This window comes from Accipiter gentilis, chromosome W (genome assembly GCF_929443795.1).
Source record: "Accipiter gentilis chromosome W, bAccGen1.1, whole genome shotgun sequence".
In the NCBI taxonomy this organism is placed as follows: Eukaryota; Metazoa; Chordata; class Aves; order Accipitriformes; family Accipitridae; genus Astur; species Astur gentilis.
Window position 1 is genome coordinate 29,586,835 of NC_064918.1, and position 23,655 is coordinate 29,610,489.

Sequence of the window (23,655 nt, forward strand, 5' to 3'; positions counted from 1 at the left end):
AATGTCCCTATGTGATAGCTTTTTCATTCTCAATGTGCTGCTTCCTCCTCATTTATCTCTTCTTCAAATTCAGAGTCTTGATCTGTGGGATTGGGTTGTCTGAGATGTTTCGCCAGGTCATGATATGGCTTCATGTGTTTAGCTGGAATCCACTTGGTTCCTGTGGGAAGAAGAACACAAGCATACCCTTGCCCCCAAGTGATTAGTTCCACAGGTCCATTCCAACCAGGTCCACTAAAAGGATCTTTATATAGTACTTTAGTTCTGTGTGAAATAGAATCAGGAGTTTTAAAATGCCGATCTATCGCTGTGATGGCCATTAAGTCTTGTGAACGATTTAAAAAATTCAAAGTAAACATAGCATTATCTAGCTGTTTTTGTGGTGGCATATTCCCCCTTTTTTGTTTATGTAACATGGACTTTAAAGCATGATGCGCATGCTCAATTATTGCTTGTCCAGTAGGTGAATGTGGAATTCCTGTCACATGGGATACCTGCCACTGTTGCAAAAATAATTGAGTAGATTTAGCTACATACCCTGGACCATTGTCAGCTTTAATGGTTTGAGGAACCCCCATAATTGCAAAGCATCCTGACCAATGTCGTTGAACATCACGTGTCCTTTCTCCAGAATGAGCAGTAGCACAAATATAAGAGGAAAAGGTATCAATAGAAACATGCACAAATTTCAGGGAGCCAAAGGCAGATACATGTGTAACATCACTTTGCCAAATGGCATTAGAATGTAAACCACGTGGGTTAACTCCAATGCTCACTGCATCAGAAGCAACTCTTTGACAATCTGGACAAGAACAAATTATATTTGTCAAATTAAACATCCTTTGCAATGCTGCAGCATTTTTGTGAAAAAAGGAATGAGAGGCCACAGCAGAGTGGAATTGCACTGTGCCAACAGTAAAAGAGTCAGCCACGGCATTGCCTTTAGTCAAAGGTCCTGGCAGCACAGTGTGTGATCTAATGTGACAAATAAACAAAGGATAAGCTCTCTTATTTAAAAGTTTGCAATTCCAAAAATTTGTTGGGCAAGTCTTCATCATTTATCTCCTTTAAGTAAGATCCTGGTAATCGCTGTACAACACGTACAACATATTCTGAATCGGAAACAATATTGAGTGGTTCCGATGGAAATAAAGCTAAAGCGTGTAAAACAGCCTGTAATTCCACACGCTGTGTGGAACCTTGTAACAGAACAATAGATGTCTGCCATACTCCATTATCTAGCCAGGCAACTACACCTCGTCCAGTTTTTCCAGAGCCATCCACAAAAACTGTACGAGCATTAGCAACAGGAGTATCTGATACTATCGTCTGTGGTTTGATGTTTAGTGTGTGAAGGTTTTGCAGTAACTTACATTTAGGCAGTGAGAAAGAAATTTTGTTTGTGAAGTCGGCCAGTGTGATTTGCAGTGATTGTGATTGAACAAAAAGGTAATCAAAATCTTGTTTTGAAAAAGGAAGATACAAGGTATCGGGATCAAAACCAATGAGACACTGAGTGAGTGACCGTGCTTTTTGTACCACAGTCACAATCATTTCTAAAGGCTGTGTAGTAGTTTTCTTTAAAGTGTGAGAGAGAAACGCCCATTCCAAATATAAAATTTTCTGAGCAAATTTATCATGTTGCCCTATAATAGCAAAAGGTTGTTTTGGACCTTGTATGACATACACATCAACAGGTAAAGTTAAGTCCCTTCTATAGGCTTGTAATGTAGATATCTTTTGTGAAACTAAATTTAACTCTTCCTTGGCAGCTGGAGTTAAGATCCATGGTGATGTTAAATCAGGATCACCTCTCAGAATGTTAAAGACATTACTTAATTCCTCTGTGGTTATACCTAACATGGGTCGTACCCAGTTTATTGTTCCTAATAATTTCTGAGCATTGTTCAGAGTTCGTATATCTGTCTGCAACATTAATGATTGAGGCTGTACTGTTCTTTCTGTAAGAATCCAACCTAAATATTTCCAGGGCAGCATCTTTTGAATTTTTTCTGTAGCAATTTGAAGTCCAAAGGTGTGCAAAGAATTTACAAGATGTTGCACAACACTTTCCAAATACTGTGTTGTTTCTGTTGCAATTAAAATATCATCCATATAATGATATAGCATTTGGAAATGCATCTCGGCTCGGTTGAATAGCCGCAGTAACTACTATCTGACATATAGTAGGACTATTCATCATGCCCTGAGGTAGCGCTGTCCACTGATAACGCTGCATAGGCTCAGCGTTATTTACACTAGGCACTGAAAAGGCAAAATGTGCACAATCATCAGGATGTAAAGGAATCGTGAAGAAGCAGTCTTTTAAATCAATGACTTGTAATTCCCACTCTTTAAGGATCATTGCAGGATTTGGCGTTCCCAGCTAGGTAATCCCCATAGGTTGTAACACTGCATTTATCGCTCGTAAATCCTGTAATAATCTCCATTTTCCTGACTTTTTAGGAATAACAAAAATCGGTGTATTCCATGGACTAGTTGAAGTGACAATGTGTCCTTGCTGCAACTGCTCTTGAATTAATTTATGTGCTTGTATCAATTTGTCCCCTTTTAACGGCCACTGATCGACCCAAACAGGCGCAGAGGTTAGCCACGTAAGTTTGAGCAGGGGTTTTACATCAGTGACCCTTAGGATAAATTTGAATTAACTGTGGTTAGGGTAATGTGCCATTGTTTCAATAAATCTCTGCCCCACAAATTTACAGATGAGTCAAGTACATAAGGCTGAATCCATGCTTCATGCTTCTCAGGCCCCTTTACTGACAAAAGTTTGGCACTTCACATGGGCTGTCGAGTGCCTCCTATACCAACAGTTGTAGAAAGAGCTATTTGCAATGGCCACGAAGTTGGCCAGTCCTTTTTTGATATTATAGAAATGTCTGCTCCAGTATCTAGCAATCCCAAAAACCATCTACCCTCAATTTGCAATTTTAAAATTGGCTGTTGCTGTGTTATTTCCTGTGACCACAATACAAAAGGTCTCCCAGTGCTACCAAAGCTACCTTCACCTTGATTATTTTGCATGTTTTGAGGTACCCAACAAGGAAGCAATATTAATTGAGCTATTTTTGTGTTTGCTGGAATTGTACATGGAATTTGCATTGAAGCTAGCATGGTTTTAATTTCCTCTTGATAATCTGAATCAGTAACTCCAGGGTATACAATTATTCCCTGTGTTGTAGCACTAGATTGTCCAGTTATTAATTCTAACATGCCATCAGGCAAAGGTCCGAATATTGCAGTCCCTACAATATAAATCCTCGGTTCTTTTATTGAGAGGTCAGCTGCTGTTGACAAATCCAGCCCGGCACTCCCTGTAGTTGTGGGCTGGAGGTCATAGATGCTTCTTGCGTGCCTCCACTGAATTCCAGACCCTGTTGGTTTACAGGGCACCGGGTCTTGCGCCCCTCCTGTAGTTTCCCTGGAAGAGATTACCTTCTTTGTCAAACATTGATTTGTGTTGATTCACCCAATGATATCCTTTACTACTGTCATGGTTTAACCCCAGCCAGCAACTAAGCACCACATAGCCGCTCACTCACTTCCCCCTACCCAGTGGGATGGGGGAGAAAATCGGGAAAAGAAGCAAAACCCGTGGGTTGAGATAAGAACGGTTTAATAGAACAGAAAAGAAGAAACTAATAATGATAATGATAACACTAATAAAATGACAACAGCAATAATGAAAGGATTGGAATGTAAAAATGATGCGCAGGGCAATTGCTCACCACCTGCTGACCGACACCCAGCTAGTCCCCGAGCAGCAATTCCCTGCCCCCACTTCCCAGTTCGTATACTAAATGGTATGTCACATGGTATGGAATACCCCGTTGGCCAGTTTGGGTCAGGTGCCCTGGCTGTGTCCTGTGCCAACTTCTTGTGCTCCTCCAGCTTTCTCTCTGGCTGGGCATGAGATGCTGAAAAATCCTTGACTTTAGTCTAAACAATACTTTAGCAACAACTGAAAACATCAGTGTTATCAACATTCTTCGCATACTGAACTCAAAACATAGCACTGTACCAGCTACTAGGAAGACAGTTAACTCTATCCCAGCTGAAACCAGGACAACTACAATGAAGGCAGAAGTGATTTACAGGTTTATCACATTTGGATTTTTGTCGCTTAGGACATTGCTTAGCCATATGTCCCAATTTTCCACACTCAAAGCATTTCACAGTAATTTGATTAACATTTAGTTGCTGTGACAGTGCAGCAGCTAACATGTTAGCTCTATGAGTTTCTGTCCCTATATTTTGACATATCTTAATATACTGCCCAATGTCAGTAGCTCTTCCTTTAACTGATGTCAGTGCAGCCTGACAGTCCGTATTTGCATTCTCATAAGCCAATTGAAATAATAATGCTTTTGCAGCTTCCTGTTTTTCTACCTGCCGTGTTATCGGGGCTTGAAGGCGATCAATAAAAGATACATACGGTGCCTGAGAGCCCTGTCGTATAGAGGCAAATGAAGTGGTACTTTGCCCAGTTTCAGATACACATCATATAGCCATGATTGCACTATGAGTGGCTTGATCGAAAACTTGCTTTGGCAAAGCTTCTTGTGCCTGAGGTGTAATGTAAGGGCCTGTTCCTTGTAACATGTTTTGATTTATAAGTATCCCTGATGACAAGTTGTCCATAATTTGTTCCACTGACAAATCATTGTATTCTAATTGCCATACAGAATACTGAGCAGAAGTCAACACTGTTTTCATATGCAATTTCCAGTCCCAAGGAGTCATAGTATAAGTGCCTCCAATTGCTTCCACTAGTCTCATTGTAAATGAATTGTGTAACCCATTTTCATGAATTGATTTCCATAATTCTTTTATCATTTCATAAGGTAAACCATCATGCTGTGGTAGAGTACGGGGTTTGTATATAACAGGAAAAGTGAACATGCTATCTCCTTGCTGTAGAGCTTTTTCTCAACAGTGTTGCATCAAGCTATGTGTATTTTTTCCAAATCATTAAGTGAATTGTCACATTTAGTATCAAAGTCTGGTAAAGGCAGAGCTGAAGGCACTATAATGTTTTCTCTGAACTGCTGTAAAGCAGGAGCCACAGGATTCGACAGGGGCATAGAGTTAGAGGGATTAGCAGGAGAAGGAGATACAGGCAGTGCAGCAAAGCCAGGTTCTGGTTTAAGTTCTGCAAACTCTGGAGAGGGAGTACCAGGCAATTGGGGTGGGTGGGTGGGGGACAGTGGCGGCCGTGGGGGACAGTGGCGGCCATGGCGGATGCAGAGGCTGCGGGAGGCAGTGGTGGTGAAGGTGCGGTGGCTGCGACAGGTGGCGGCGGCGACGAAGGGGGTGCGAAAGTGGCGGGAGGCAGCGGTGAGGCGGCGGAGACCTGTATGTGGTGGTAAGGGTCGGCGACCCCATGGAGCCCGTGCTGCCCACCCACTGCCTGCCTGTCTGCCTGCCGGCGGGATGTGTGCATTAATGGTGTTAGTGCAGGCGGTGGTGGAGGTAATGAGGGATATAAATACGGCTCCTTTTCAGAGTCCACCCTGCCTGATGCAAAAGAATTATTATCGGAATCAGAATCCTGCTCATTAGTGGCCTGCTTACAGACTGTCTCCTCAAAAGCAGTATCAGGCTGTATCAGTATGATTTTCACTGACAGCTGTAAATGCACCAGCACAGCGTAAATAAATCTCCATGTCATAATTAAATTTTCTGATACACCAAAGGCCAAAGTTTTTTGCGTTTGTTAATGCTCCCCACCTCTTTCCCAAACCTTGCTATCAAAAGTTCTCTCTGTGGGAAACCAGTTACAATTATCCTTTACCCATATTAAAAGTGAAGCAATTTGTCCCTCTGTTATTTTATACCCAGAAGGCCGTAAAATCTGCTGCAAAACATTTAAGTAGACCTTATGCTCCTGAGAAACTGATTGGCCGTGCTACCGCAATCTCACAACTCACCTGTTCCACAGGGGTTGCTGTTACCTATTTTCTCGGAGTTGTAGCCACTTCTTCAGAACTCTCCCTGTTAGATTGTGTACTCTCCGCAGTGAAGGGGAATCACGTCTTTTCTTCTCTTGATAATGTTGTTTTCTTCTCTTAATCGTGCCGGCTTCTTCTCTCGATCACGTCGTCTTCTCTCGATCACGTCGTCTTCTTCTCTCGATCACGTCGGGCTCACCATCTGTGGCGACTGAATTAAGCGCTCAAGCTCTCTGTGCAAGATTCCCCTTATTTCACAAAAGAATCCAACTAATATATGTTTCAACAAAGATCTAGAAAGTACTAATGGCATACAGCCAATACTACCAACACAGGAGGGCATATCTGGCCCAGCTGGGATGTTTGCCAGTCCTCAGAACAGTTAAAGATAAAAAGATTCCATAGACATACTCGTGACTGTCTTCAGCCACATCTTCCCAGGCCTACACAAGGCCATCCTCCAACCTGACCTTGTGAAACTAGTTCTTCAAAGGCTTGGCAAACATGCAGCACAACAAATTCTAAGGGTCACTCTTGAAAATAAATGCCAGGTGTTCCGAGCTGTTCCCACACAATACAATTACTCATCACTCGCTGATCGATGCCCAGTTAGTCCCCGAGCGGCGATCTGCCCCTCCAGGCTCACTCCCCCCAGTTTATATACTGGGCATGCCATCACATGGTATGGAATACCCCTTTGGACACTTTGGGTCAGCTGCCCTGGCTGTGTCCCCTCCTAACTTCTTGTGCCCCTCCAGCCTTCTTGCTGGCTGGGCATGAGAAGCTGAAAAATCCTTGACTTAGTCTAAACACTACTTAGCAACAACTGAAAACATCAGTGTGGTATCAACATTATTCTCACACAATACCAGCTACTAGAAAGAAAATTAGCTCTACCCCAGCCAAAACCAGGACAGTGTCTAGCCCTTTTTCTATATCATTTACGTCATGGTCAGGTCCCATACTTTCCAATACATCCCAATTAATCACCATCACCTTCCCTGTCCATCCCTATAAAATGCCCATTAAGTTCATTTAGTCCATGACTCTGGGCTCCATCTGTCATATCAGTCTTTCTGGGCAGGAGGGATGGTGTGAAGTGCACTCAGTCGGCAGAGTCGGATCGGACTTCAGTGCCGTGTGGCAAGTGGATGACATTGGACACAGCAGGAGAATAGTGTGTAGTGTTGGATTGTTGCATGCTGAAGGCAGTTCTGGTTTCATTACTACTGCGCTCCACTCAGATTTGTCAAAGTTCATTCTTCCTTAATCTAAGTGATTCTTACTGTCAAAGCACTGATAAAGCATTTAACAATTATAGTAATGATAACATACAGTGGCAGGGTTATATAGCAACTAATATCATACAGTTTATTTCATTGGCTATTCTCACCTAAAATGAAATCCCCTTGAGGCACACATCGGACTTCCCCATCTTTTCGCATCTCCCACCATGTGCACCAGGCCCTTGAGCAAATGCAATCCCACGAATGGGTTTACCTTTGCCTGAGGCAGGAGTAACCCAGACTATCTTCCCTAACATATTTTTTATGTGCACTACAGAGACTTTATCCCCTTCTACAGTATGTAAAAATTCTGACTGGGCAGAGCCACCCCAATTGGCAGATCCTCTGGTGTTGACTAACCAGGTGGCTTTTGCTAAATATGTATCCCAATGTTTAAAGGTACCACCCCCATTGCTCTCAATGTAGTGTTTAACAGTCCATTGTATCGCTCAATTTTCCCAGAGGCTGGTGCATGATAGGGGATATGATATACCCACTCAATGCCATGCTCTTTAGCCCAGGTGTCTATGAGGTTGTTTCGGAAATGAGTCCCGTTGTCTGACTCAGTTCTTTCTTGGGTGCCATGTCGCCACAAGACCTGCTTCTCAAGGCCCAGGATAGGGTTCCGGGCGGTGGCATGGGACACAGGATATGTTTCCAGCCATCCGGTGGTTGCTTCCACCATTGTCAGCACATGGTGCTTGCCTTGGCGGGTTTGTGGGAGTGTGATATAGTCAATCTGCCAGGCCTCTCCATATTTATTTCTATTTCAGCCATTGCCCTCCATACCACAGGGGCTTTAACCACTTGGCTTGCTTCATTGCAGCACATGTTTCACATTCATGAATAACCTGCGCGATAGCGTCCATGGTCAATTCCACCCCTCGATCTCGAGCCCATCTATATGTTGCATCTCTTCCCTGATGGCCTGAAGTATCATGGGCCCACCGAGCCATAAATAGCTCACCCTTATGTTGCCAGTCCAGGTCCACCTGAGCCACTTCAATCTTGGCACCCTGATCCACCTGTTGGTTGTTTTGATGTTCTTCAGTGGCCCGACCCTTGGGTATGTGAGCATCTACATGACGTACATTTACAACCAGATTGTCTACCCGAGCAGCAATATCTTGCAATAAGTCTGAGGGAGCATAATCATGGACTCAACGACAGATCAATATGATCATAGTTGAAGACCCTTTACCACAGCATCAGTCATCATTTTTATACATTGGTTACATCCGTACATGCGTTTAGCTATTTTACTATTGGTTTCACACATTATTCACGCACTGTCCATGCGCCTAGTTACACTTAATGATTGGTTATATCAACACTGTACACACGCATAAACATAAGAAATAATTGGTTATACTAACCAAAACATGCGAAACTTGTCTCAGTCTAATTGGTCAAGATAAACTGCCGAATTGAGGCTCTTTGTGCCAAGTTCCCTTTATCGTGGAATGTGCACCTGTGTTCTTCTAATTGGCATCTTTCTTTTTTTGTCTTCTTATTTGTTCTGTTCAAGGCCTTCTAAAGGCATCTGGAATGCTCTTGTGACCGTTGGCTATATATGTGTCCACAATTCCCCCTTTTTTGTTTTCCATCAGTTAACACAGCCTTACTTGATCCATCAATTAATTTTTAAACACATTGTAACATACAAGGTACACAAATTAAAATACAAAAAAACCCAACCCCACAAACCACTACAATATAAATCAAAACTATCTTAACTAATGATTTAAGAGTAGCTCTATTTTGTAAGGTTGTGTGTTTAATACTATCTACATCTAACAGTAAAATCAGATAATATTACACCAATCTGTATTCAGGGACCCCGGAATTTGTGATTCCTGGGGTGGCAAGGAGGGTTAATGCCCGATCCGTGAAAACCAGGCATTCCCATCCATTGAGTCCATGACCTGCTGCACAGGGGTCTCCATCAATAGGTTCTTAAACTTTGTCGATGTCAGTGGAACCCCCTATTAAACCTGTGAAAAAGGGATTGCTTGGTGTTACTGTACTGAGGCATAAGCAATCTTTTCTTGTCACGTCAGCCAGGGTTATCCATATGATTTCTTTGGCTTGCGGCAGTATCCATGACTACGTCCATCTGAGGACTGTGAGGAAGATGGACCATCCGTACATTCTTGTGCCGTCTTGCTCTGCAAACTCAGCCCAGCAATCGGTAGGTGTCAGCTTTACGTGGGCGTCCCCACGGAGGCAACAATGGTCTTGCCGTACACCAGCCCGATGCTCTTTGGAAAATCCTGGTATTTATACATTTGCAGAGGAACGGATTTCAGCACATGTGGCCAGCGGGTGCCAAAATCTGCCTCAGTTGCAACATGGGGACCCTATGACGCATGCGCTCGCTGGCCAGGCATGCTGCACGAGTCATAGCCATCCTGTCTATTGGTTCACAGGCTTTGTGATGCGGTTGCAATGCACAGAGAATCTTGACCTGTTATATTAGCCAAGGTGACCTACACATTAGTTTTTGGCTGAGGTGGTATTCATATTGCCGCACCGTTTATGATGTTCCAGATGATGATAGTCGTACTAATCGAGCGGGAGTCCATCGTGGGCCTGTATCCCTAATTTCCGGCCGCTCCTGATATGTGGATAAAAGGTGTCTAAATATCGGTGGACGACCTGCATCAGACCAACGATTTAGAAAATTTAAAACATAAGTGGATTTAGCTAACTTTTCTTGTGGAGAGAGATTCCCTACTCCTTTTTTTTGTTTTTCATCAATTAACACCTGCTGTATTGCCCTTTGCAAAGATCTATGAACACAACTAAACAAACACAGTAAAAGCAACATTATACCTAAGAAAATACACAAGAATAAAAGAAACCCCGATTTTTAACAAAGATACAAACCAACTCCTAAGTCCCCATCCCGCAGCTAAATGCTCTAAGCTGAAATGACAGCTTTCTTAATTGTGTTAAAGCTCTTGACAAACTGCAGCAACGTCAAATGGGACAAAGTTGACCACTAGCTCTTGTTGTCTCCCTTATCCCCTGGATCGTCTGTTGTGGTGTTCCTCCCATTCACAGTGGCAGAAGATTTCCACGGTTTTACCCAGCAAGCTGGTACCCACTTTGGTCCAGAATCTGTAATGACACACATCCTCTACCGGTTACTTGTACTTCTGCTGGGCCCGTCCACTGTCCCGTGTTCAAATCCTTATATGTTACTTTAATTCCTGTTGTTTTTACTGTTGATAAATCATTGCTCAAGGCACTGCTATGAATTACCATGGGAGGGTTATCGATGTTGCCTGCCAACCGCAAAAAATTGAGTACATATAAAACTTTCCAAATTCTTTCTTGTGGGGAGAGACCTATTTCCCCCGTTTTTTTGTTTAGCTAACAGTCCTTTAATTACCTGATGTGCCCTTTCGATAATAGCTTGACCTGTTGGAGAGTGTGAAATGCCTGTGTAGTGTAGACCCCCCCACTGTTGACAAAACTCTGCCAAGGTATGAGAAGTGTATGCGGGTCCGTTATCTGTTTTATGGCATGAGGAACACCCATAATCGCAAAACATCCTCTTAGGTGTTTTCTCACATGTTTTGCTGATTCACCTGTCAATGGCGTGGCCCAAATAACCAAAGAAAAAGTATCTATGGATACATGTAAATACTTTAGCCTGCCAAACTCAGCAATATCAGTGACATCCATTTGCCATAATTGAAGAGGCCACAAGCCTCGAGGATTTACTCCTAAGCCAATGCCAAAACCAATCTGTTGGCAATCAAGACAAGATTGTACTATGCCTTGTGCATCTGCTAATGAAATAGCAAACTGACGAGAAAGCACCTTTGCACTTTGGTGGAAAAAGGCATGTGATAGTCAGGCTTGTTCAAAACTATTCACTGGTGGTCCTGTCCACATTGGGGCTGCTAGCATGTTGGCTCATTTGTTTCCTTGCGCTAGGCCTCCTTGTAGTCCTGAATGACTGTGAATGTGTGTAATAAAATACGCTACATTGCGTTGATTCAACAATGACAAAAGTTCACGGAAAAGACCCAACAGGACAACATTATTTACTTCTTTTAAAACTGCATGTTCCAACCTTTGAACTACTCCCACAACATAAAGAGAATCAGACACTATATTTAGTGGTACTTCTGTCCATTGTGAAAAGACCCAAACTACAGCTTTGAGTTCTAATGTCTGTAAGGAATCCTTTTCCTGACCCTGTATGATGTGGTCTTGCCATTCACCATCCTTTTTCCATGTAACTGCAGCTTTTCTGCTATTCTTGCTGGCATCTGTGAATACTGTAAGCCCTTGTACTGGCGTTTCAGATCTAATTGGAAAAGACTCAAAACTGTTTCTATGCAGAAAGGAAAACAATTTATGCACAGGGTATGTATTCACAATTTTGCCGTTGTATCCTGCTAAAGCAATCTGCATATCCCGAGAGTGTCTCATTACCCATTCTAAATAGGCTTGTACTAACAGGATTATGATAAGGCAAGGTTCATGTCCTGCTATTTCTATTAGTCTAGATCTTCCTTTCATGATTAGTTGAGACAACAACTCAAGTCGACTTACAATCGACTTCTTTGGTCTAAAAGCTAGAAATACCCATTCTAAAATTCGCAAGGGATCTTTCAGTGCTGGATCCCACTGTGCTAATAATGCAAATGGATGATCACTACTCTTCTCACCATTTATAACTATCAGCTGTATCAATAGGTCAGGGTCATATTGTGCCGCCTTAGAATTCACAATTTTATCCATGATACATTGTAAGGCTTCTGTCTGCTCTATGGACAACTGTCGCTTGTCATCTGCATCAGTGCTAGTAGATAAAAGCGGCAATAATGGTGCCAAGTCCTCATTTGAAACCCCCCACAAATTTCTTATCCATTGAATGTCACCTACTAGTTTTTGAGCATCATTTAATGTAGCGATCTCCGTTTTTAACATTATTTTCTGCGGCCTAACCTGGGTGGCAGTGATAACCCAACCAATGTAGTTCCAGGGAGAACTTCTTTGTATTTTCTCGGGGGCTACTTTAAGTCCCTTTTTCTCCAAACATGGTATTAATTCCTTGAGGACTTGATCAGAATTCATATTTTTCCCTGCAATCAATATATCATCCCTATAGTGATAGACCAAAAATTGAGCAAATCTTTCTCTGATTGGTTTCAAAGCCCAAGCAACAAAATGTTGACACATGGTGGGAGAGTTTTTCATTCCCTGTGGTAAAACTGTCCATTGATACCGTCATGCAGGCTCTGCCTTATTTATTGATGGTACTGTAAAAGCAAACTTCTCTTGATCTTCAGGATGTAATGGTATAGTAAAAAAACAATCTTTCAGATCAATAATCAAAATGTTCCAATCTACTGGAATCATTACCGGGGAGGGCAATCCAGGTTGTAAGGCTCCCATATCATGCATTACTGCATTGACTGCATGTAGATTGTGCAACAAACGCCATTTCCCATTTTTCTTTGGGATGGTAAAAATTGGGGTATTCCATGGGCTAGTAGAGGGAACTATATGTCCTGCCTCTAGCTGCTCTTGTACTAACTCTTAAATCTTGGACAGCTTTTCTGCATTGAATGGCCATTGATCAACCCATACCAGTGTTTCAGTTTTCCATCTCAGTTTTAGGATTGGCTGTCCTTCAATGGCCGTGATTAAAAACCCTGAGTTGTCAGCCTCGCACCCAGTTGACTCAAGATATCCCACCCAATCAATGCGATGGGAACATTCAAAATGTATGGTCATGTTTTCACCTCAGAGTCGTCAGAAAAACAGAAATTTAAATGCTCTTTGCTCACACTAGTGGATTGCATCCCACCAATTCCATAAATCCTTTCAGTGGTGTGTATTAGCTGCCATTCATTAGGCCATTTACTTCTGGGAATTATGGTAACATCTGCTCCCGTATCAATGATCATTTTTAAAACAATGGTTTCGTTTTTTGGTCCCATAATTCTCACTGTCTCCTATGGTTTTGACTTTTGAATATTTAAGGCCAATAGCACTGCAGGTGAACCAGAGGATCCAAAACCTACATCTCCTTGCAAGAGTTCGCCAGATTTTGGTACTCAGGATTCAAACGGAACTAACTGTGTTATGCGTGCACCTTTCGCAATATTCACAGGTGGCATTATTGTTTGGACCATCATCATGATCACACCAGTGTAATCAGCATCAATTACTCCTCGCAAGACAAAAATCCCCTGTCAAGATGTTGACGATCGCCCCAACAATATCGCACATAATCCATGACCAAGAGGTCCTTTCATGTTTGATGGAATGCAATGCACCTTTGTGTCCAACAAAGTTACTTCTACTGCTGTTGCCACGTCCACTCCGGCACTTCCTGCTGTGGTGGAGGGGACGCTGTACAGACACCCTGTATTTGTGTCATAGCATGCGGGGTTCTCGCACTCACTTGGGAATTTCCCAAAACTCTGCCACTGACATGATGCTTCAATTTACATTCTTTAGCCATGTGGCCTCTTTTCCCACATCGATCGCATGGTGGTTCACCAGAGACTTTACCATAAACTTTACATTGCACCTTAAAATGCCCTGGCTTTCCACAATTAAAACATTTCTTTTCTCCTGGCCTTTCCCCGCTTTTTGTTTGTAGCAAAGATCGCACTGCTGCGGCAAATGCAGAAGCAAAAAGAGCAGTTTTCCCTTGTTCACCCATACAGTCGCAAGCTTCTAACATCTCACTAGCAGTAACACCTCAAGGTAACATGCACAATACTCGCTTTGTTTTCGCATTTGCATTTTCAAATGCCAACTGATCAAGCAACTTAACCTTCATGTTACTATCAAGATCTGCGTGAGATTCCAATGCGGTATGCAGTCTGTCTATAAACTGAGCAAACGGTTCAGATTCTCCCTGTCGAATATTAACATAGGAAGGAGAAACTTTTCCTTGCTCAGGTATGCTTTGGAAAGCTTTAAATGCCAATTCCTGTGATTGCATTAAAACTTGAATATCAAATTGAGCTTGCCAAGCGGCGTTTGAAAATGGTCCAGAGCCCATCAGCATTTGAGCAGTACATTGAGATAAGGGATCATTTTGTTGGCGTCCCCTATTTTCTGCCTCTGCATCATCACAGAGTTCCTGCCACCTATGGAAAAAATATAACTGTTGTGATGGAGACAACAAGGTTTTAACAAGCATTCGCAAGTCATGTGGAGTTAAGGTTGACCCAGAAAATATATGGGACAAAACTGACTGCGTAAAAGGAGATTTTAAACCATACTGAGCAATTGCAACCTTTGCTTCTTATATAATTTTCCAATCAAATGAAACCCATTGATTAGGTCCAGCCCCAGCAATAACCGGAAACGCTGTGGGAGCTGTTATGATTTCTCCCTCAATTAAGGCATCATGAATAATTCCCCGCCATCTATTCTGGGGGTCCGTTGTTTCTGGAAAGGTGGGGATCAGTTCCCTGGGAGGTGGAGAAGGCAGAGGTATAGGTGCAGGACAAGGAGGGGGCAGAGGTAAAAAGGGGTTTGAAGAAGGAGGAGAAGGAAGAGCGGGGGGGAGGGGGGGCAGGAAGAGGAGGAGGGGGTGCATCAAAGGATACAGCTGGTGGTTTTTCTTGCTTCACAGCAGCCTCCAACTCTGCCAGCTTTTCTATTACTGACTGCAACTGCTGCGAAGTGAGCTCCAGCCCCTCTTCATGCTCTTGAGGCGACCCAGGCGTAGACGGAAGCAACGGAGGGTATATGCTAGGTATAATTTGTTCATGTTGAACGGCAGTATCTGGGGGCTGTTTTCTCGTAGGCGGATTTTTACTCGCTTCCTGATTCTGTAGGGTATCCTTTAAGCGTACAGTTAGGGAGGCTTGGGAACTGTCAGATGGCTGATTAATATTGGCAGTCCCAGGGAGTGGAGCAGAAGTCAAGGGCACAGGAGGAAGTGAACAAGCTCCAAAAAGTCTCTCTCGCTGCATTATGTTTTTCTCCCCGCTTTTCCCTTTCGCTTGCAGTTGGAGAGAGAGCAGCAAAAGCAGACGCAGACGCTTTATGATCTGCTTTCATTTCTTACAGAGTTGTCTTAATCAATTTCCATAAAGTTGCAAGATCTTTAACTTCTTTAGACCCGTCACTAATTTCATCCCATAGGGAGGTTCCGATAGCATTCCAGGTACTAAGCTCAGAAGCTGTACCCACACTAATTGAAAGGTTTCTGTCCTTGCTTCATTAGTTTTTTAGCTGATTTATCATCGTCAATTACCATATCCCATAATACGTCTCCTAATCTACGCCATTCACTCTCCTCAAATAATAAATCCGGATTCTTAAAGCATCCCTTAACACGACCTAAAGCAACTAATCCCGAAACTTGCTTAACGCAATTTACCCCCCGCTTTTCTAAAAAGCACTGTAATAATTTTAGGGCTACCTCTTGATCCATTGCCGGCCGGCTTCTCTATTCTCCTTGATACTCCTTGGTGCTTCCTTGATTAAGGCACCTCGGTTAAAAAGTCTTTGCAGCCTTTTTCCAGTAGCCCTCACTGACGGCGAACCCCTTTTGGACGGTCCAGGCACGAGAGTTAACACACCAACCAAGACGATCAGCGTTCGGTTAATCTTTTGCCCCCCGGTCGCTGCTACCGGTGTTTCTCAGTGTCCGTCGCTCCTATTCCCCTTTCTTCGGTCCCCGTTCGGGCGCCATTTGTTGGAGCGGCAGAGGAATGCACATAAGTCAACCCAATATGAGTGATAGAAGTGATTCAACTTTATTTGCACGGATAGCTCATATTTATACAGTTTGCGATAATTATGCCTACTAGTCCTAATATGATTGGTACATTGCTAATGTTTATTCCTTACTAAAACACACCCACTTGTGATTTGCAGCTATGCGTGTTCCGTAACTTTCTCATAGGAACTTCTTCAAAAGTTACTTATGAAGTTATGCCAAGGTCACACTGTATTTATTTTTCTCCCGATAACGGCAAGACCAGCTGCTGTTTTTCTCCTGCTATCAGTAAAGCCAGCTATTTTCGGCCAAGGCCTAATCCTGCTGCTCAAACTGACATTCTTTCACACAGACTCGCACAACTTTTCTATAGACCCATGTCCTTTTTCATCAAGCCAATTCCCAACACTTTCTTGCAGAGTTGTCTTAATTAATTTCCATAAAGTTGCAAGACCTTTAGCTTCTTTAGACCCATCACTAATTTCATCCCATAGGGAGGTTCCAATAGCTTCCCAGGTACTAAGCTCGAAAGCTGTACCCACACTAATTAATAGGTTTCTGCCCTTCCTCCATTGTAAAAGCCGCTTTAAACAAGCTTTATCATATTTTTTGCCTCTCTCTGAGAGTATATGTTGGAGGAGCTTAACTACTGCTTCTTCTTCTTTGGAAAGCGTAGACCCCATCTCCTCCCCCGACTGCTCACCTCCTTTACGGGCTAGTCCTCACCTCGACGGGCGAAAAAAGGACAGTGCGGTCTTATCTGCCTCTATGGGCACACCAGCCAGGGCAGCCAGTCTTTCGGTCGGGATCCTCCCATCCTCCTCTTATCCTGCCATTCGTTCTCCAAACGTAGCGCAGAATTTGGGGGTCCTTGTTTGGGTGCCAACTGCGGGAGCATAATCATGGACTCAATGACAGATCAATATGATCATAGTTGAAAACCCTTTACCACAGCATCAGTCATCATTTTTATACATTGGTTACATCCGTACATGCGTTTAGCTATTTTACTATTGATTACACACACATTATTCATGCACTGTCCACGCGCCTAGTTACACTTAATGATTGGTTATATCAACACTGTACACACGCATAAACATAAGACATAATTGGTTATACTAACTAAAACATGCGAAACCTGTCTCAGTCTAATTGGTCAAGATAAACTGCCGAATTGAGGCTCTTTGTGCCAAGTTCCCATTATTGTGGAATGTGCACGTGTGTTCTTCTAATTGGCATCCTTCTTTTTTTATCTTCTTCTTTATTCTGTTCAAGGCCTTCTAAAGGCGTGTTGTGGTTTAACCCCAGCCAGCAACTAAGCACCATGCAGCCTCTCACTCACTCCCCCCATCCAGTGGGATGGGGGAGAAAATCACGAAAAAAAAGTAAAACTCCTGGGTTGAGATAAGAACGGTTTAATAGAACAGAAAAGAAGAAACTAATAATTATAATGATAACACTAATAAAATGACAACAGTAGTAATAAAAGGGTTGGAATGTACAAATGATGCGCAGGGCAATAGCTCACCACCCACCGACCGACACCCAGCTAGTCCCCGAGCAGCAATTCCCCGCCCCCACTTCCCAGTTCCTATACTAGATGGGACGTCCCACGGTATGGAATATACCATTGGCCAGTTTGGGTCAGGTGCCCTGGTTGTGTCCTGTGCCAACTTCTTGTGCCCTGGCTGGGCATGAGAAGCTGAAAGATCCTTGACTTTAGTCTAAACACTACTGAGCACCAACTGAAAACATCAGTGTTATCAACATTCTTTGCATACTGAACTCAAAAAATAGCACTGTACCAGCTACTAGAAGACAGTTAACTCTATCCCAGCTGAAACCAGGACAAGGCGTCTGGAATGCTCTTGTGAGCATTGGCTAAATATGTGTCCACATAATTCAGCAATGCAGATGGGTTTACCTCTGTGCTGCCAGCTGCTCTGCTTCCATTGCTGTAACCACCCCCACAGGGCATTTGCCACCATCCATGAGCCAGTATAGAGATAGAGCACTGGCCACTTTTCTCTTTCAGCAATATCTAATGCTAACTGGATGGCTTTCACCTCTGCAAACTGACTCGATTCACCTTCTCCTTCAGCAGTTTCTGTGACTTGTCATGTAGGACTCCATACAGCAGCCTTCCACCTCCGATGCTTTCCCACAATGTGACAGGACCCATCAGTGAAAAGGGCATATTGCCTCTGATTTTCTGGCAGTGTATTATACAGTGGGGCCTCTTCAGCACACATCACCTCCTCCTCTGGCGACATTCCAAAATCTTTGCCTTCTGGCCAGTCCGCGATCCCTTCTAAAATCCCTGGGTGAATGGGGTTTCCTATGCGAGCTCGTTGTGTGATCAGTGCAATCCACTTACTCCACGTAGCGTCAGTCGCATGATGTGTAGAGGAAACTTTCCCTTTGAAAATCCAGCCCAGCACTGGCAGTCGGGGTGCTAAGAGGAGCTGTGTTTCAGTACCAACTATTTCTGAGGCAGCTCGAACTCCTTCATATGCTGCCAATATCTCTTTTTCAGTTGGAGTATAGCGAGCCTCGGATCCTTTGTATCCCTGTAGCGTTCGCTACATATCAAGGTGCCGCAATTAGATCACTGGTCAGCCCATACCAGGGAAAGAGGTAGATAACACACACAGTGTGAGCGCCAACTTCCACCTTTTATTGCACATTTGATTCCTTTTATATTAACAAGGGTAGGCGGGGTTACGGATGCGTCATAGGGCTGCAACTAACCCTCTGTCTTTCCGTAACATCGCGAGATCTTCTGGGCACCAAACCCTACATCTCCCCCTCCCTATGACCAACTAGTTTCCACTGTTATGAACAGCTTCACCCAAAGAACCAACTGTGTCAAATACCATAAACACAAGCACATTTCCATATCTAAACCCAAACACTACATCTCAAACACACGCAAACGTAATCCACACAGATCGTAAATGGAAAGTGTTGTGGTTTAACTCCAGCCAGCAACTAAGTACCACACAGCCGCTCACTCACTTCCCCCATCCAGTGGGATGGGGGAGGAAATCGGGAAAAAAGGTAAAAACTCCTGGGTTGAGATAAGAATGGTTTAATAGAGCAGAAAAGAAGAAACTATAATGATAATGATAACACTAATAAAATGACAAGAGTAGTAATGAAAGGATTGGAATGTAGAAATGATGCACAGGGCAATAGCTCACCACCCGCCGACCGACACCCCGCCAGTCCCCGAGCAGCGATTCCCTGCCCCCCCCCCCCACTTCCCAGTTCCTAAACTAGATGGGACGTCACATGGTATGGAATACACCATTGGCCAGTTTGGGTCAGGTGCCTTGGTTGTGTACTGTGCCAACTTCTTGTGCCCTGGCTGGCCATGAGAAGCTGAAAAATCCTTGACTATAGTCTAAACAATACTGAGCACCAGCTGAAAACATGAGTGTCATCAACATTCTTCGCATGCTGAACTCAAAACATAGCACTGTACCAGCTACTAGGAAGACAGTTAGCTCTATCCCAGCTGAAACCAGGACAGTATCCACCCCTTATTCTATACCATTGACGTCATGCTCAGTTCCCATACCTTTAGTTACATCCTGATTAATCATCACCACCTTTCCAGTCCTTTGAGACATATGAACAATGATATATATATGTATACACACAGAGAGATATTATTCCTTCAGTTCATGAGTTATGTTCATAAAACATTTGTTGAGTTCAATTAGTTTCCGACTCTGGGCTCCATCTGTCATACCAGTCTGTCTGGGCAGGAGGAATGGTGCAAAGTCCTCTCAGTCGGTAGAGCAGAATTGGGCTTCAGTGGGGTGTGATGAGCAGGTGACATTGGAGGCAGCAGGAGGATGGTGTGCACCGTTGGATTGTTGCATGCTGGAGTCAGTTCTGGTTCCATCACTATTGCGTTTTGCTCAGTTTTATCACAGTTCTTTCTTGCTATCGTACTATGGATATAGCATATGACAATTATAATAATGATAACATACAGTAGCAGGGTTATATAGCAACTAATATCATACAGTTAAATTTTGGCTATTTTCACCTAAAATCAAATCCCCTTGAGGCACACATCGGACTTCCCCATCTTTTCGCATCACCCACCAAGTGCACCCAGGCCCTTGAGCAAAAGCAATCCCACGAATGGGTTTACCATTGCCTGAGGCAGGAGTAACCCAGACTGTTTTCCCTAACATAATTTCCATGTGCACTACAGGGACTTTATCCCCTTGTACAGTATGTAAAAATTCCGACTGGGCAGGGCCACCCCAATTGGCAGATCCTCTGGTGTTGACTAACCAGGTGGCTTTTGCTAAATGTGTATCCCAATGTTTGAAAGTTCCACCCCCCATTGCTTTCAATGTAGTCTTTAACAGTCCATTGTATCGCTCAATTTTCCCAGAGGCTGGTGCATGATAGGGAATATGATACACCCACTCAATGCCATGCTCTTTGGCCCAGGTGTCTATGAGGTTGTTTTGGAAATGAGTCCCGTTGTCTGACTCAATTCTTTCTGGGGTGCCATGTTGCCACAAGACCTGCTTCTCAAGGCCCAGGATAGTGTTCCAGGCGGTGGCATGGGGTACAGAATATGTTTCCAGCCACCCGGTGGTTGCTTCCACCATTGTCAGCACATAGCGCTTGCCTTGGCGAGTTTGTGGGAGTGTGATATAGTCAATCTGCCAGGCTTCCCCAAGTTTATATTTCAGCCATCGCCCTCCATACCACAGGGGCTTTAACCGCTTGGCTTGCTTAATTGCAGCACATGTTTCACATTCATGGATAACCTGCGCGATAGCGTCCATGGTCAATTCCACCCCTTGATCTTGAGCCCATCTATATGTTGCATCTCTTCCCTGATGGCCTGAAGTATCATGGGCCCACCGAGCCATAAATAGCTCACCCTTATGTTGCCAGTCCAGGTCCACCTGAGCCACTTCAATCTTGGCAGCCTGATCAACCTGTTCGTTGTTTCGATGTTCTTCAGTGGCACGACCCTTGGGTACGTGAGCATCTACATGACGTACTTTTACAACCAGATTCTCTATCCGGGACGCAATCTCTTGCCACAGTGTGGCAGCCCAAATGGGTTTACCTCTGGGCTGCCAGTTGCTCTGCTTCCATTGCTGTAGCCACCCCCACAGGGCATTTGCCAAGATCCATGAGTCAGTATAGAGATAGAGCACTGGCCACTTTTCTCTTTCAGCAATGTCTAATGCTAGCTGGATGGCTTTCACCTCTGCAAACTGACTCGATTCACCTTCTCCTTCAGCAGTTTCTGCGACTTGTCGTGTAGGACTCCATACAGCAGCCTTCCACCTTCGATGCTTTCCCACAATGCGACAGGACCCATCAGTGAACAAGGCATATTGCCTCTCATTTTCTGGCAGTTTATTATACAGCGGGGCTTCTTCAGCACGTGCCAGCTCCTCCTCTGGTGACTTTCCAAAATTTTTGCCTTTTGGGCAGTCCGTGATCTTCTAAAATTCCTGGGCGACTGGGGTTTCCTATGCGAGCCTGTTGTGTGATAAGTGCGATCCACTTACTCCACGTGGCGTCAGTCGCGTGATGTGTAGAGGAGACCCTCCCTTTGAACATCCAGCCCAGCACTGGCAGTCGGGGTGCTAAGAGGAGCTGTGTCTCAGTACCAACCACTTCTGAGGCGGCTCGAACTCCTTCATACGCTGCCAGTATCTCTTTTTCAGTTGGAGTATAGCGATCCTCAGATCCTCGATATCCTCGACTCAAAAACCCCAGGGGTCGGCCTCGGGTTTCCCCAGGTGCTTTCTGCCAGAGGCTCCAGGTAGGGCCATTCACCCCAGCTGCAGCGTAGAGCACATTTTTAACATCTTGTCCTGTCCGGACTGGTCCAAGAGCTACGGCATGAACAATCTCCCGTTTAATTTGTTCGAAGGCTTGTTGTTGTTCAGGGCCCCATTTAAAATCATTCTTCTTCCTGGTCACTTGATAGAGAGGGCTTACAATCAAACTGTAATTTGGAATACGCATTCTCCAAAACCCCACGACACCTAAGAAGGCCTGTGTGTCCTTTTTATTAGTTGGGGGAGACATAGCTGCTATTTTGTTAATCACGTCCATTGGGATCTGACGACGTCCATCTTGCCATTTTATTCCCAAAAACTGGATGTCCTGCGCAGGTCCCTTGACCTTACTTTCCTTTATGGCAAAACCGGCTTTCAGAAGGATTTGGATTATTTTCTTCCCTTTCTCAAAGACTTCTTCTGCTGTGTTGCCCCATACAATGATGTCATCAATGTATTGCAGGTGTTCTGGAGCTTCACCTTTTTCCAGTGCAGTCTGGATTAGTCCATGGCAAATGGTGGGGCTGTGTTTCCACCCCTGGGGCAATCGATTCCAAGTGTACTGGACACCCCTCCAAGTAAAGGCAAATTGTGGACGACACTCTGCTGCCAGAGGGATTGAGAAAAATGCATTAGCAATGTCAATGGTGGCATACCACTTGGCTGCCTTTGACTCTAATTCGTATTGAAGTTCTAGCATATCTGGAACGGCGGCACTCAGCGGTGGGGTAACTTCATTCAGGCCGCGATAGTCAACGGTTAATCTCCATTCCCCATTAGACTTCCGCACAGGCCATATGGGACTATTAAAGGGTGAGCGAGTTTTGCTGATCACTCCTTGGCTCTCCAGTTGGCGAATCAACTTGTGGATGGGAATCAGAGAGTCTCGGTTGGTGCGATATTGCCGCCGGTGCACCGTCGTGGTAGCAATTGGCACTTGTTGGTCTTCAACCTTCAGCAACCCCACAATCAAAGGGTCTTGAGAGAGACCAGGCAGGGTAGACAGCTGTTCAGTGCCCTCCGTCTCCAAGGCAGCTATACCGAAAGCCCATCGATACCCCTTCGGGTCCTTAAAATACCCCCGCCTGAGATAGTCTATGCGAAGGATACACGGAGCCTCTGGACAAGTCACAATGGGGTGTTTTTGCCATTCATTTCCAGTTAGGCTTACTTCAGCTTCCAATACAGTTAACTCTTGAGATCCCCCTGTCACACCAGAAATACAGTTGGATTCTGTCCCGTTATAACTTGATGGCATTAGAGTGCACTGTGCACCAGTGTCTACTAGAGCCTTATACTCCTGTGGGTCTGACGTGCCAGGCCATCGAATCCACACAGCCCAATAGACCCGGTTATCCCTTTCGTCCACCTTGCTGGAGGCAGGGTCCCTCTGTGATGGGTTAACCCTGGCTGAACACCAGGTGCCCACCAAAGCCGTTCTATCACTCCCCCATCCTCAGCTGGATAGGGGAGAGAAAATATAACAAAAGGCTCGCGGGTCGAGATAAGGACAGGAGAGATCATTCACTATTACCGTCACGGGCAAAACAGACTCAATTTGCAAAACATACTCAATTTATTACAAATCAACCAGAGCAAGGTAATGAGAAGTAAAATGAAATCTCAGAACACCTTCCCACCACCCCTCCGTTCTTCCCGGGCACAACTACCCTCCCGGATTTCACCACCAAGCCCCCCCAGCGGCACAGGGGGACAGGGATGGGGTTTATGGTCATCACACATTATTTTCTGCCACTTCACCTCCTCAGGACGAGGGCTGATCACACTCTTCCCCTGCTCCAGCGTGGGGTCCCACCCACGGGAGACAGTCCTCCACGAAC

General features: G+C 44.3%; 3 protein-coding genes across 13 annotated transcripts in view; 2 read left to right on the top strand and 1 right to left on the bottom strand.

Annotated features, from left to right (window-relative positions):
- Nucleotides 1-23,655, bottom strand: part of LOC126035493 (uncharacterized) — a 145,252-nt gene that overhangs the window by 113,476 nt on the left and 8,121 nt on the right. The window lies entirely within an intron of this gene.
- LOC126035453 (sorting nexin-2-like) overlaps nt 1-23,655 on the top strand; it is a 110,642-nt gene that overhangs the window by 64,124 nt on the left and 22,863 nt on the right. The window lies entirely within an intron of this gene.
- The window catches only part of LOC126035464 (uncharacterized), a 440,127-nt gene that overhangs the window by 6,014 nt on the left and 410,458 nt on the right, over nt 1-23,655 (top strand). The gene's annotated exons all lie outside the window — the stretch shown is intronic.